We start from the raw sequence: 15661 nt of genomic DNA, 5'->3' as shown, positions 1-15661 counted from the left end.
TTAATTTTTCAGTGGTACAGTACTTTTATTCTTGAAATTATGCAGGAAACTTGATTCATGAAATGTTTGATAGTCGTCTTGTGTTTCATGTTGTGTAGAATGTCTTTGTTGTAAGGTTTTGTAAGCAGCTTAGAGAGCTACCTACTTAGTTTTATTATTTTGTTCATTATTACTAGTCATGAGTTGCATAAGGTAACTTTTTTAGAGTACCAGTGGATATTGTAGCCTTTGTAGGATTGTATTTTGAGCAACATATGCCATAAGATTTGCATGAGTACGTATTACTATTGTAATTGGATTTTTTTCTTGCTGTGAACTTGAATCAGAACATCCCTTTTTGATTTACTGGAGAGTAAGATATTACTGTACATTTTTTAAGTCCAACAAACAAAAACTATCATTTGAATTTTTTTGGGTTAAAATTATTTTTAATGTTCAAGTTTCAGTGTCAGAAAAATTTAACCATGTAGCCATACGTTACTTTGTTATACGGTAATTATTAATTTGAAGATAAATTTAAATACTGTACTTAGTGTTAGATTTGTTTGGGTTTTTCATTTTAAGTCCATTGTACAACCACCTAGCAATCATCCATTCCTGTGTGGTTGGATATTAATTTGTCTAAAGTTTCTCACTTGGCCCAATTATGATCATTACATTACATGTACTGTACTGTATAATGATGAATAGTGATTATAGTACTCATTGCTAGTTTATATGAGAAAGAAATTTTTTTCATAATTTCTTCATTACTTGCATAATTATTTGTGAATATCTCTCTAGTAATGTATTAGTAAATAGAAGCTAATTTTTACTGTAGCAATGCATCTTTTTATTTTGTTGCAATCGTATGTCTGTAATGCTGACATCTTATGTGCTGTTTATGATGTTTATTAAAAAATTCAGAATAAGTGGAAGGAAGGTGACACTTAAAGCATTCCCAGTAAAAAAGAGGATGCATGTGAGCTCACATATACTTCACATTAAGAAGAACAGAGAAGAACAGAGGAGAAACATTTTTTTTTTGGAAAGTATCACTGTCAGAAAGTGAAGGAGAAAGTTTGTTGTAGCAAAATGTTGTAGCAAAATGGTTAAAGAAAGATAGGAAAGTTACAAGAAGGACCGAGTATTTGAAAAATTAGGATGGAGGGTTAAAAATGGAAATAAAGAAATCATATACAGGCAGTCAGTCTCTGGTTTTTTGGGGGTTCTGTTCGGCGGGTTGCTGAGAAGCGAAAACCGTCATTAATCGAAACTCGGCAATTTATGGCACTTAAGGTGCTGATAACCAGTTAATGGTGCCGATAAACGGTTAATGGTGATTTATGGCACCATGTCGCCATAGTTCTATTATCGGTGTCATAACTGGAACTTGGCACATTATGGCGTCATAAATCATCAATTTTATGGCACTAGACACCCACCATAAAACCTGATCGCCATTAACCGAGTCCACTGATAACCTGGGACTACCTGTACTTTGAGAACATGAGAAATAAAGAGAGTAAATATGAACCATAGGATGTTAATGTCAGAGATCATCTGATTTCTGGATAGGTTTGAGGAGCTGTAATAAAGATGAAAAGAAGAAAGTTTCTGGAACTGTCAGGAGTAACATGCAGTTCATTAACAGCAGTTGGAGAACCAGCCATTATTATGTTGATCAGAATATATGAAAATCTGATAGAATATAAAAGACCAAAAGGATGGAGGTAAGATATTACTATGGAAAGGCAAGATGAAGCTATAGTTTAAAGTGTAGAAGAATAAGGTTGTTTGGACTCATGATGAAGAATAATGATAGCTAAAGTTGACAATTGTTGATTTGGCTTTCTGCCAAGGAAATTGACTACACAGGCAGTCTGTATATTGAGGCCAGAGCTGGAGAAGTATTATCAGGGAAGAATGTGTGCAATGAAGACAACCAATTAGAAGGCATTACAAAGGTAGGATACTCTTATGAGGTTAGGAGACTCTTTGAATTAGCTTTGGTATTATGCAGTGTCACAGTACAAGATTTAGAGTAAAGGTAGTGGCATGTATATCAGCAAAATCTGTGATAAATGTTATTTATTAATAATCAACAGAGATTCATGTATTGTTTGGCATAGTAATTAATGAAGTTACAAAGATATGTATTCACAAGGAGGTTTGTCTTAGTAATGAAGAACAATAAGTATTACGAAAAGTCAGGCCCTGAGAATTGCTTTATATGTATGGCTTGGTGTATGCAGTAGAATTAAAGGGAAAGATCTTGGAAGAGGAGTTTCTGAAATGTTATTGACTGCTAAAAGCAGGAGATTTGTATCTAGAGCACATCTGGATTGTATAAGAAATAAAGAATTAGCCGAGAGGTATGGTACCAGATGACTGAAAATAATTTGAGATTCCAGAAATTTTCATGATTGACACAGATGACTGGAAAGGGAGAAGAGCAACCAATTGCTTAGTGGACCAACTGGAGGGACCAGTAGACTACAGACAAAGAACTAGAGCAGATTGGGAACAAGGCAAAAAGTGCGTAAGATGAAAGACATTGGAGGGAACTCAGCTACCCAATTTTGTTTTCTAAAAATTGGACACAAAATCCTCCTTAGTGATGGTGATGATGGAAGAACTAGGTTTTAGCTGAAATTGTGTATGTTGGGAGCATTTTAATCAGTTTAGGTACATAACATTCCTTTCAGGATACTATTATTTTCCTTGTTATAATCACTTACTTGTTGTGTCATGTTTATTTTGTGTCACTCTAATATCTTACAACCCAAATTGTGGGAGTTATGTTTGGATATAATTTGCATAATATTCAGTGCATTTGAGCTTAAATATAATTTTAATAGTTTATTGGCAGGTACATATTACTGTGGCTACTTAGTGCATTTTCAGCATTGTTCTTCCTGCCATTTTGTGATTGCCATGCCCTAGATAACATTAGCTGCATAAGTTCATTGAATACAAAAGGTTTTTATTGGTATAGATTGACTATAGGTGTAGAAAATTATATGACAGGAAAGTAGTTATCTACTTTGTTAGTTGTATATAATGTAGTCTGTTTTGGGAACTGATGGTAGACATATTTAGCTGATATCATTGAAGGTAATCCTTTTTAGTGGTATGGAGACTTTGTGCTAAAATGTTCTTGCATCTATGTATTTACCGTATTTACCGGCATAAAAGATGCTCCCTCACATAAGAATGCACCCTTATTTTACAAGGATATTTTGTGGAAAAAACAATTTTAGTATGATTCATAATACATTTATTGAAAGATATTTTAAAGTGATTTTGTAGGAAAAAATGTATGATTATGTGCATAAAATACAATAATGTGAGAGTACTGAAATAAAGTATGGACTTTGAATGATCATGTGCATAAAATACAATAATGTGAGAGTACTGAAATAAAGTATGGACTTTGTTTGAAATTTACTGTCAATAAACAATAGGCGGTGCTATGCTTTTGTTGACATTCACTCATTGCAGATGGCTGACAGGCTAACTGCTGATGTATTGTAAGCACTTTTTTGTAAGTTTGTGATGACAGACAGGTAATTCAGCTTGTTTTCAATATTTTATTATTAGTAAAACAGTTTACTTGAATGATTAGGCTTGTTTTTTAGGCTTGTTTTTCAATGTTTTATTATTAGCAACAATTTTTGTGCCTACCCATTATGCTTGCTGTAGGAAAGGCATAGCCTTGCCTACAGCGCTTGGTCTCCCATCCGTAATACAGCCGCATTGGACGCAGGTTAGTTTTTTAATACACTTAACAATAAAATAATTGTGTCTAATATGCCGGCAAATATGGTAATTCCCTTCATTTATGGATTGTGCAATCGTTAATTTTACGTATTGTATCCTTAGCTAACGAGATTATGCAAGATAGTGATGCATGGTGATGCTTTTGAACATTCATCGTGAAAATACAAGTTTGAAAATGCATAAAGAGATGTATTTTATTTTCATAACTAAAATACATCAGCAGTCAGGAGCAAGGTAGAATCTTTAATAATATAGGTTCAGGATATTAATGTCAGCTGAAAAAAGACTGTATATATTATAGAAACTATGATTTGGGATTATTTTTGCATTCAGCATTGTCTTTTTGTTTAACAGACCTTTGAAACATTTTTTCTACTTTTTTCCAGCAGTGATGTTCTACACTATTTTAAATAGTATACATTAATGGAAGTCTGGGAACTTGTACCTACTCCACTCTTATACCTGTTAGTATTTGTAGTTTCTGGTAATGTGTATCAAGTATTGGAAACAAATCCTTAAAGAAAAGTTGTCAAATTTCAAAATTTTTTGTTAATTCAGTCCTTAGATTTTTGTTTTAATTTATTAATTAAGATTAATGTTTTTACTCTATTGAGAACAATTCCTTTAGACCAGAGATAAAAGGGTTAATGATGTTGACACAATGTTCTAATTACACTGTTTATTAATAAAAATTATTACTGGATAACAGTATTGTATTTAACTGTAAACTGTAATTAGTTTCTTATGTTGTCATTCATATTTTAAACCCAGGAATTTTTCAGTAACTTAAGATTGAGAATATACACTTTAAGATAACTGAGGTATGTCAGTTTTCAAAGACATTTGTTGTACCTTTTGCTTGTCGAAGTAATTGATTTTAAGTATTAATTTATTGTTTTGTGATATTGTCGCCTTGTCATTTTTATGTTGGTTTTCTTCTCTTTGCTTTTCCATTTTGAAGTTGTCTTTCCCATATTTTCCATTTTGGTGATATCCATCAAGTTGTGAAAATCAGATGTAACCTTTCTTTTCAAAAACACTATTGTATCATGTACAGTATATGTACTTAAAATATAGTTGATTATAGGAGCTATCATTCATTTTGTCACATTTGATTATTTGTGGTTGGGGAAATTGTTGGTGTATCAGTCTGTGAGTTTATCCTGCATTATATTATTAATTAGCTTACTATTTTTTTGAATACAAGGAACAGGTTAATGTTGAATTTATTAGAAATTTGAACCTATTGCAAAAGAATAGAATTCTAACATACAAATGTCCAGTATTGGATGATATACAATTTTCAGTAGCAATGCCAAAGTTCAAGTGAAGACTATTATTTAAGAGTAGTGAAATGCTGTAATATTGTGATATAGCTGTAAGTGAAGAGGTAGATTTACTGCATTGGAAAGCAGAAAGAAATTAAGTATTTTTGTACAAATTTTATGCAATTTTATGCAAGAGCAGTGAATACTATATCTAACATTTTGATCTATTTCATACAGTGGTGTTACTGTGTTTGTTTAATATACTGTACCACATTCAGTGGTTATTGTTTTCTGGCAATTTATTTTTTATATTGTAGTATTTGGTTTATCCACCTATAAATTGATCTGTGTGTGTTTTTGATTATCACATACATTATTTCAGCACTGTGTTGTTAGCTTAATTTTTTTCTTTTAATAACATAGAAACTTTCTTTGTAATTCAGGAATGTAACTGTAAGTCGGAATTAAGTTTTCCTTTCCATATTGCTTGTCATAAAAGAGTCACAAGCAATATCCAAGATTCAAAGCACAAATAGAAAGCAACTCATGGTTAGATTTTGCAGATAAAATGCACTATTACATGCAAAGAGAATGTGAAAGACATGATTGACTGGTTGAACTGCTTTTCTAAATGCTTTTGATATTTATTTACCTGAATTTGAAAAATAAAAAAATAATTTATCCAACTTTGTTTTCTTTTTCTTCATTTTACTGTATAATTTAATTTACCACTTTTTTGTATTTTAAAGCCTGGTATTGAAGTGCAATGGTGGAGTTGCAGAGAGAAATACACGTGGTGATTGTTTTTGAATCGTGTGTACTAGTTCAAGGAAACTTATTCTAGGCAGATTCACAAGTTTGATCTCTACTATTGAAAGTAAGTAATTCTGAAGCCCTTAGTCACAAGGTAGATTTAGAACAAGTGTAGGAGTACAGTACATGTAGTCATAGAATGTAGCTTGCTGCATCTTAAAAGGTTTTTGACATGTATTATGGGAAAAGAAATTGCCTTGGGGTACAATCTAATAGTAATTAGAATATAGGCCCAGGACATTTCAGGCATTATGCTATGATATGAAAATGATTGAGGTGATGTGACTATTTTTGTGCATATTATTGAAGGAATGAGAGGGAAAGTATAAAATGTATTGGAGAAAGGAGTAAGATTGTAAGAATTATGTGATTATAATAATACCAAAAAGTTTACATGGACTGAAGATTGAAGGCAGTCAGTGAATTACTAAATGCATGTGGATCCAGACTTTGTAACCTGTCGTAGGATACACTGGTGCTTTCTGAGATCTCTGTCATCCCCATCACTTGCATCTATCAACCCATTTCATTTTTTTGCCTTAAGAGCAAATAAGGAAAGGAATCGCAGTAATGCATATATATTTGTGGCTGAAATATCTCAACAAGATATGAAATAGATACGATAAGATGTGGGAAAGTAGAATAGAATTACAGTGGTACCTCGAGATACGAAAGCTGACACGAAAAATTTTACTGCTCTACATACGAAAAGTTTTCAAGATACGAAAGGTTTCTGAAAGTCCGAGATTTGCCCGATAACAATTTTGAAACTTGCGCCGCCATCTTAGTTCTAGTAGACTCGCCACCATCCTCCTGCTCTCCCATTGGTTCCTGATGCTAGCCAAGCCATGAGATCCTCTCCTATTGGACAGCATCCCTCCCATCATGCATCTTATGTGGTGGCGTACCTTCGCTCGGCCACTTTGCACCCGAAGCTTTATCCTAAGCATGCGGCATTCGTTCGGTCCAACGATTTCGTTTAGTATCGTAAATTCGTTAGTGATTTCGTTGTGCTACTTTATCGTGTTGTGAGAACCTAATTAGTATACGTACTACATACGTAACTTAATTACCTACAGTACATATTAGTCATGGGTCCCAAGAAAGTTGCTGAAGTTCACAGAAAGAAGAGAATGCTTTCTATGGAGACAAAAATGGAGATAATAAAAAAGTATGAAGCTGGCTTGCGGTTGAGTGTGATCGCTAAGGAAATACGGCGAAAATCGTCGATGATAGGCACCATCCTTAAGCAGAAGGAAGCCATCAAAGCAGCTACACCTTCCAAGGGCGTGACTATTTTGTCCAACAAGAGGAGCCATGTGCATAATGAAATGGAAAGGCTGCTTCTTGTATGGATCGAGGACAAAGAAATCGATGGCGATACGATAACCGAGACAGCAATCTGCCAGAAGGTCAGCACTATTTTCGGCGATTTGATTGCCCAAGCCGAAGACGACGGCGGAGAGGGGACATCAACGGCAACCCCAGAGTTCAAGGCTTCTCATGGGTGGTTCGAAAAATTCCGTAAACGGACTGGCATCCATTCGGTGGTGAAGAAATTGAAATTACGTAAAGTATAAAAAAGTAAAAAGAAATGTAAAAATAAAAAAAAAGACAAAATAAATTTTATTTTAATTTTTTTGTAAAGTTAAGTGTTACAGTTTTGTTAATGTGTTTTGTAAAGTTTAGTTTGTTTTTCTGACATTTTTTTATGTTTCGTAAAGTTAAGTGTACGTATCTGCCGTTTGTTCTCCTCCTCTGCCGCCACTTTCGGAGATAGCCTCACTCGAAAGGTAAGCTTCCACATTTTACGTTATGGATTTTTATTCTTAATTTAGGTATTGAATGGTCCAAATTGTTGTAGTATTTCATTGTTTATAGGTCAATTTAGCTTTATTATGAAATTTACTGGAGTGTTTTTGGAGGGCTTGGAACGGATTAGCCATTTTACATGTAAAATGTGGTCCAAGATACGAAAAACTCATGATACGAAAGGCGCCTCGGAACGGATTAATTTCGTATCTCGAGGTACTACTGTATGAAACAATTATAAGGACGTGAAAAGAACAGCAGAGCTAAGGAAGAATAGAACAATATGATATTATTAATAATTGATTGATAATTAACCTGCAATATCTAATACACAAGGACACAATAAAAATGGTAAAAGTTGACAAATTGCTTAGAATAAATGAGAACCAAGATGTACAAGATTGAAGGTTGATTAAGAGGAATAGTATAAATGAGTGTACTTGAAGAAAGTAGCTTATTTTGCAAATTAGAATACAGCACTGTGTTCTGAATATATCCTTGCAGGATAGAAATGAGAATTTGGTAGTAGAATTTGCTGTAGAGGTGAATTACCTGTCATCTATAGATAAGATTCATTGATGGATGAGTCTTGGTGAGGAAAATATTGAAATCTCCTTTGGTGAAGCTCCTGCAGGGGGTTATGTAGTGCCATCAATGCAGATCATGCTGTGTACTTTAGGTATGGCTTAAAGTTTTTTGTAGTATTGCTTCAGCCCGTGGCTGCAACCCTTTTCATTTCTTTTATGGTACCTCTGTTCATATTATCTCGTCCATGTTACTTTCCACCCTGTCTTACCAAATTGTTTCTTTTTCAGTTCTCAGGACATGGCCTTTTGCTAAATTTTATATTCCATTCCATTTCATTGGTAATTGAAGCCTTTAATTACAAATTAGTCTTCAGCACTACTGTAATTTCATTGGAATATACAGTATAGATATTATTTAGCTAAGAATTGGTTAGTAAATTAAAGAAAAGTCAACGAGGCTTCGTCTTTTCATGAGCATTTTTCAATAGCAGATTGTAAAAATTACCAGGTCATGAATTAAGTATTGCAGGGAGTCCCCGGGTTATGACAGGCTCGGCTTACGACGTTCCGAGGTTAAGGCGCTTCTCAATTATATTCATCAAAAATTATTTCTAGGGTTACGACGCCTACAACGCTCATCTAGCACAAGAAATATGACACCAAAAATGCAAATAATCAATATTTGAAGGTTTTTTTGATGAAAAATGCAATAAGAATGCAGTTTACATAGTTTTCAATGCACCCAAAGCATTAAAAGTGAGGTTTTCTTAGGATTTTTGACAATGTTCTGGCTTACGACAATTTTCGGCTTACGACATGTCTCAAGAACGGAACCCCCGTCGTAACCCGGGGACTGCCTCTAGTTATAAATACAAGCAGTCCCCGGTTATCCGCGGACTCAGTTAATGGCGATCTGGTTATATAGTGCTTGTTTAGCACCATAAAATCGGTGATATACGGCGCCGAAAAGTGCCAAGTTTTGGTTATTGGCACCATAATATGGCACCATAACATACCTACAGGCGCCATTAACTGGTTATCGGCACCATAAGCACCATAAATTGCAGAGTTTCGGTTAATGGTGGTTTTTACCTAAAAGCACCCTGCCGAGAGCAGTCCCCGCTGATAACAGGTACTGTCTGTACCTGTACGTATTTTGAAACCTATTTAGAAAATGCGTTGAATAAAAAAGCCACATTTGAGGATCATATAAGGAAATTGATAATATTTAAATATATAAAACATGTCTAGTCCAAGAGATATGGCATAAAAACAAGGCCCTTTGCATTGTATGGTGTTGGAGCTGATGCTAATGATGAAATGAGTCTGATTTCGAGCTGATGACCCTGAAGGCACAAAGGATATGGTGTTTGTGTAGGAAGTTCTCCCTGGATAGTTACCTTTTTGACAGAACCTCATTCATCCCCTGTTGATCCTTGTGGGATTTTTATTATTATTTCAGTAGATGAAACCTATTCACATGGAACAAGCACACAGGGACCATTCACTTGAAATTCAAGCTTCCAAAGAATGTTCGTTTCAGCCTTCCACTGCAGACCCCCTACTGTAGCAGTAACTGATTATGATACAGAGCCAGTGATTTTTCATAGCCCTTGGGGAGACGGAGACCCACAGCATCTGAGTGACATGCCACAACACTAACTACTATACAGGGAGTCCCTGGGTTACGACGGGGGTTCCGTCGTAAGCCTGAACATCGTCAAAAATCCTAAGAAAACCTTACTTTTAATGCTTTGAGTGTATTGAAAACTATGTAAACTGCATTCTTATTGCATTTTTCAATAAAAAAACCCTTCAAATATTGATTATTTTGCATTTTTGGTGTCATATTTCATCTGCCAGATGAGCGATGTAGGCGTCTTGACCCTGGAAATAATGTCTGATGAATATAATTGAGAAGCGCCTTAACTTCGGAACGTCGTAAGCCGAACCCGTCGTAACCCGGGGACTGCCTGTACCAGCAGACCAGCTGGTATTTGGGAGGATGTCCAGGTAGAATGAAATAACCTACTTCCTTGACTGGTAATTAAAATTTCAGTACAACTGTGCCTCAATATCCATGGAGAGTAAGTTCCAAGACTTCCTGTGGATCCTTGAAAAAAAAAAAGGCAGATAGTCTTGAACACCTTATGTAACAAAGTACTATACCCTTGCCATCATGCAAATAACTAGGTTTTTCCCATATAAACCCCAATAGTCTTCTCGTAATAATCATTACGTATTGGTTATACATGGCAAAGAATAATAAAATGGACATGGACACAGTATTTCTTAAAAAGTAAAAAAAAAAAAAGATTTTTAACCAGTGGAAATGAAGTCTGTAATTATGTATGTAGTGCTAAATGCACATTCGTCAACTTGCTGATGCTCATATAAATCCCACTACCTCTTATGATAAATATGTGACAAAGAATAATAAAAAATGGATTTTTTTCCCTTGGCTACTCATGGCTAAGTGGATCAGTGGATACCAGTGTCTAACTGTTCCTGTATTGATGAATAGTGCATGAATATAAACTCCCAAAGTTCCTTTCTCAAGGCTCAAAGATCAGGCCATGTTGATATGTAATAACCGAAACAACATCCAACCTTTATTCAGTTTGGTTTTATTTAATCGCAGACTCATAGCACTATGTTGTGTGGGCTTTGGGACACCTACTTAGAGCATGAATGATGGGTAAGATTGGATGGCATACATCCTTACTTGCAGAATTCAAGTATAGTTGATGTTTGAATGAGGGGAAAATATTTTTTGAGGTGAAGGTCAGAAGTCAAGCTCTGCTCCTGTAGCTCTGATGTTGACAGATAACCACACCCCCCCTCCCCCAGGATCCTTGGTGCTGTTGCTGTCAGTGGGCAATGACAGCTGAGAAGCAATGTCCCATTAGTACTTAGATATTGTTTGAAACCTTTCATGTCAGTTGCTGACCTAATAGTAAGGCGTTTTTTCCCTTTAGTAACTTAGTAACCATTTCATTTTTCTTTTCTCATCCTGTCTAAACTCCCGGAGGAGGGGGTTGGTGTTGGGTGGGTAGTTGCCGTCAGTTCACCTCGTGGTGCACTGTAGGCATTACTTAAGGTTCTTTGCAGCGTGCCTTCGGCTCCTAGCTGCAACCCCTTTCGTTCTTTGCACTGTATTGAATTGAATTGAATATAGGGTTCAGGCCAAAGGCCAAGAAGTGTAACCAATGACGTCATTCAGCACTGAAACGGAAATTGACAGCAAGAGGTTTGAAAGGTGTTACAGGAGGAAAATCTCGCAATTGCTTTATGAATCAATTCTTAGGAGTGGGTGGAAAGTAAGATGGAAGAAATAGAATATGAGAGGAGGTACAGTAAAAGGAATGAAAGGGTTGAAGCTAGTGGCCCAAGGCATGCTGCAAAGAAATTTAAGTAATGCCTACAGTGCACTGGATGAGGTGCAGGGATGGCACTACCCCCCCTACGTAGGTGTCCTTTTACTGTACCTCCTTTCATATTCTCTTTTTTTCCATCATACTTTTCACCCTCTCCCAAGAATTGATTCATAGTGCAATTGCGAGGTTTTCCTCCTGTTACACCTTTAAAACCTTTTGCTGTCAATTTCCATTTCATCACTGAATGACCTCATAGGTTCCAGTACTATATTCAATTCAGTTCATTCTGTCAAAACAGACGTTATGATGACAACCCTAAAAGCTTTGGCTATGGAAAGATTTCCTCTTGAAACTTTGATGGAGGGGGACAGCATGGCTTTCCACCCATAAAATTAGAGTCCTGGACATGCCTAGGGGAGGCGTCACCTTACCTTACAACATCATGGAGGAGTTATGGGAGTTCCATTTGACAACGTCCTAGAGAGAGAGAGAGAGAGAGAGAGAGAGAGAGAGAGAAAGAGAGAGAGAGAGAGGGGGGGGGTAATTGGTGTTTGGATGGTTAACGATTGAATTGGCTGTTGGTGAGTTCTGGGTTGTCTGCTGGTGCAGCTGGTTTTAGCTGTTAGAGTTCTGTGTTTTGGAGGCAGTCTTTGGTCAGAATTGGTGATGATAAGCAGTGTCGGCAGCGGCCTGTTAAGTCTTGGAGGAATTGAAAGTCAGTTGAGATGTTGTTGATTTGTTGTTTGTTTTGTTTAATTTGATGTTGGTTGCTTAGAGTTGTTGTGCCTGTGCTATTGGATTTGTTGTGCTTTTGAGTTCCTGAGGGTTGTTGTTGTTGTTGTTGTTGGGGGCTGTTGTAGTTCCTTGGTGTGGTTGTTGTTGTTGAGGGTTGTTGTTGGTGAGCTGTTGTCATTTCTTGGTGTTGTTAGTGGGTGTGTGTGTTGCCTTTTTATGTTAGTGATTGTTTGTGCAGTGGTCTTTTGTTGTGGTTGTATTCCTTGTTTGTTGTTAGGTTGTGGTTGTTCCTTGGTTGTTTGTTGTGTTGTTGAGTTGTGGTTGTGTTCCTTGTTGTTGTTGTGTTGTTATAGTTGTGGGGTTGTGGTCCTGGGTTGCTGGGTTGTGGTTCTTGGTTGTTGTTGTTGGTGTCTCAGCGACCTTGACCGACGGACAGCACAGCATAGCCCGGAGTATCTGGAGTTGGTAAGTACATGTGTTTGTGTTTTTTTGTTCTGTAGCGTAAAGAGGAAAGTGTGACTGAGGGTGAGTTTGGCAGCTGGATTGATTAGGTTTATGGTGGGGGGGTGGGGGGGGGGATGATTTGCCTGCTTGCTTTTAAGCTTGTGATCCCGCCACAACATTTAGCAAACCTTGCCCTCAGTGCTGGTCCTGAACTCAACGAATTGACTACCCTTAGGGCACTGAGTGTAAGATATATATTTGATGGGTCTCCCAGGGCAGCGGCAGCACTTTTTTCCTCACTCCCCTACCTTGTAGTGACCCCTGGATGGAAGGAATGAATTTTAATTCTTTCATGTCATGAATAATAACCGATAATCTTTTCCCTCTGGTGTGTCCTTCATTCTCCCTTTACGTTCTTTCTGTAGAAATGAGTGAATGAATAAAATGAAATAACTTTAAAGTCTGCTGAGGTTACTAAAAGAGAAAACGAAATTCAGGCAGGATCCAACCTTGACCCACATGAGTCTCCAATTGGAAATGAGAACTGGCCAAGGTTCTTACTATTATTAATTGAAAACCAAATATCATCACTACCTGTTCAATAGCCATTCAGTAGCTGAAATGGCTTTCAGACAAATAAAAAACATAGCCTAGTTGGTTGGAGCAACTTCCAAAAAGTCAGTCTGAGAATTGTCTTACAATTCAGTCAATAAAAAACTCAAAAGTTTAAGTAACAAAACAAGACATGGTGAATATTGCATAAGGAACAGTTACATGTATTGCAGTGGACCAATTAAAAGGTATATTTTATCACTCTCTCTTAAGGAGGAAGATTGTCAAATCTATATTATTCTAAACTGGAAAAATATAGTACCAAAAATTAAATTCAAAGAAAAAGAACTTGTATTAAAAATAAAAAAAATTAGAACAAAATAGGGAAGTAATGCAAAAATTTTGATAAAAATTTATACAACCAAAAATTCTATTAGCAACACCAGATGTGCATAATGTGGATCAAGTGATCAGGCAGCAAAGTGGAACTGTGGTGAACCAGCTTGCGTAAACTGTGGTCGGAATCAACATGCATGATCTTTATAGAGCAAGGGTTTTCAACCTTTTCCTCCTCACGTACCCCTTTGGGTATTTGTAATTTCAGTAATGTACCCCCTTCACTTTGTATAACGTGGAAAACAAAACCAAATCAGGAAAAACTGTACAGAGGAGAAGTAAGTACGTAACTCTCCTGACATAACCAATAATACTGTAAACATAAAGAATTCCATAAAAAATAGACAATTTTTTATAATTATATTTACCTCTGTCTATGCAGTAAATTTTCAAGGTTATGGTACTGAGCTGCAAAAACAAATTCCAATATTATTATTATAGCTGCAAAGGTAGTTAATGAAATGGCTGAAACTGTTTATATTAACTATCCTAGTTGGCTGAGGAGCAGTTTTTGCTAAAGCACATTGAAGGTCAGCCTCTAACATTCATTTGAGTGCCATGGGGAGTGCGTACCCTGTGACGACAGACTGTTGGCAGACCCCAGGTTATAAACTCCTGATCTAAAGTGGACGGCACTGAATTACAACAATTCTAGATAGAGTTGCAATGTCCATAAGAATTAAAAGTAAGTCGGTTTAATGATCCACCAAAAAATCTATGTGCAAAACCATGTCCCAAAAAAAGTAACCGAAATAAAGATAATCACATAACATAGAAGAGAACAAACAAACGATATACAAAATGAAAGAATATTAAAACTAGGCTTAGATGAAGAAAATACAATCCAAATAAAATATATGTGAGGGACCACAACCCATACGATGCACATCTCAAATGGAAGTTGACAAAATTAACCAAAAACAGAAAATTTAGAATAGAACCACCAGAATAATGCCTTTGAACATTAAAATATAAGAAAAGGTCATTAAAAAGAACTGAAAACAAAAGAGAGAGTATTGATGACCATGATAAAAGTATCAAACCAAACCAAAAATAATAAAATATACAACAACCGATATCAAGAAACAAAACAGACATATTAATCCGCCATCATCAAAGATGATAACCCAATCAATAAAGGTCCCTCCTCTAAATAAAGATATACCAAAAGAAAATGAAACTTTACAGCGTATAATGCTGTATGAAACTTTCAGCCACTGCCATGAAACTCTCAGTCATGGTCCTTGAAACTTAAAACCATGGCCCGGTGGTGGCCCGTGTGTTTACACCTATACCAGTGCCAGACGCACAATTATGTCTAACTTTAACCTTATATAAAATAAAAACTACCGATGCTAGAGGCCTGCAATTTAGTATGTTAGATGATTGGAGGGTGGTTGATCAATCTACCAATTTGGAGCCCTCTAGCCTTAGTAGTCTTTAATCCGACGGTTGACAGAAAAAGTGCAGACGGACAGACAAATGGCCATCTCAATAGTTTTCTTTTACAGAAAACTAACAAGAATTGGATGAAAGCAGCCTACTATGAGGTTCAGGGCCTCTGTAACACGGTTTTTTTCGCAATAACTTTTTATCTATGCATTTCATAATTATAACGCTTATTCAGAATACACATTATATCTACACATAAATTTTGACTGTATTCTGCATTACGTAGGTTGAATAAATTTGGTACTTATAATGTAAAAGTTATTTTTTTTGAAGACGGGCCAACTTTTTCAGAGAAAAGATTTCGAACGCACTAGTTACGTAACTTATGACAGCATTTCTTCCCTCTTTCTCGATGGATGATTGGCTATACGTAACGAAGGCTAGACCTCTGGCAACAAAGACAAAAATTTAAATACAAGCAAAGCGGTACACCTTTATAAACTCTGAAACCTCTCCACTGATAATTGTCATAATGAACAAACCAACAAAATATGTTAATAAATACAAAAACACCTCGATTATT

The 15661-nt window shown here is 36.0% G+C and overlaps 1 protein-coding gene across 1 annotated transcript in view; it reads left to right on the top strand.

Annotated features, from left to right (window-relative positions):
* Positions 1-5716, top strand: part of LOC135201222 (intermembrane lipid transfer protein VPS13B-like) — a 295068-nt gene extending 289352 nt beyond the window's left edge. Inside the window, exon 41 of the mRNA XM_064230099.1 lies at positions 2415-5716. The gene's annotated coding sequence lies outside the window, so the exon portion shown is untranslated. The remainder of the gene's footprint in view (positions 1-2414) is intronic.
* The last annotated feature ends 9945 nt before the right edge of the window (positions 5717-15661 follow it).

The sequence above is a fragment of the Macrobrachium nipponense genome, chromosome 28, assembly GCF_015104395.2.
Source record: "Macrobrachium nipponense isolate FS-2020 chromosome 28, ASM1510439v2, whole genome shotgun sequence".
Taxonomy (NCBI): Eukaryota; Metazoa; Arthropoda; class Malacostraca; order Decapoda; family Palaemonidae; genus Macrobrachium; species Macrobrachium nipponense.
This window is presented reverse-complemented; position numbering and strand designations above follow the sequence as displayed.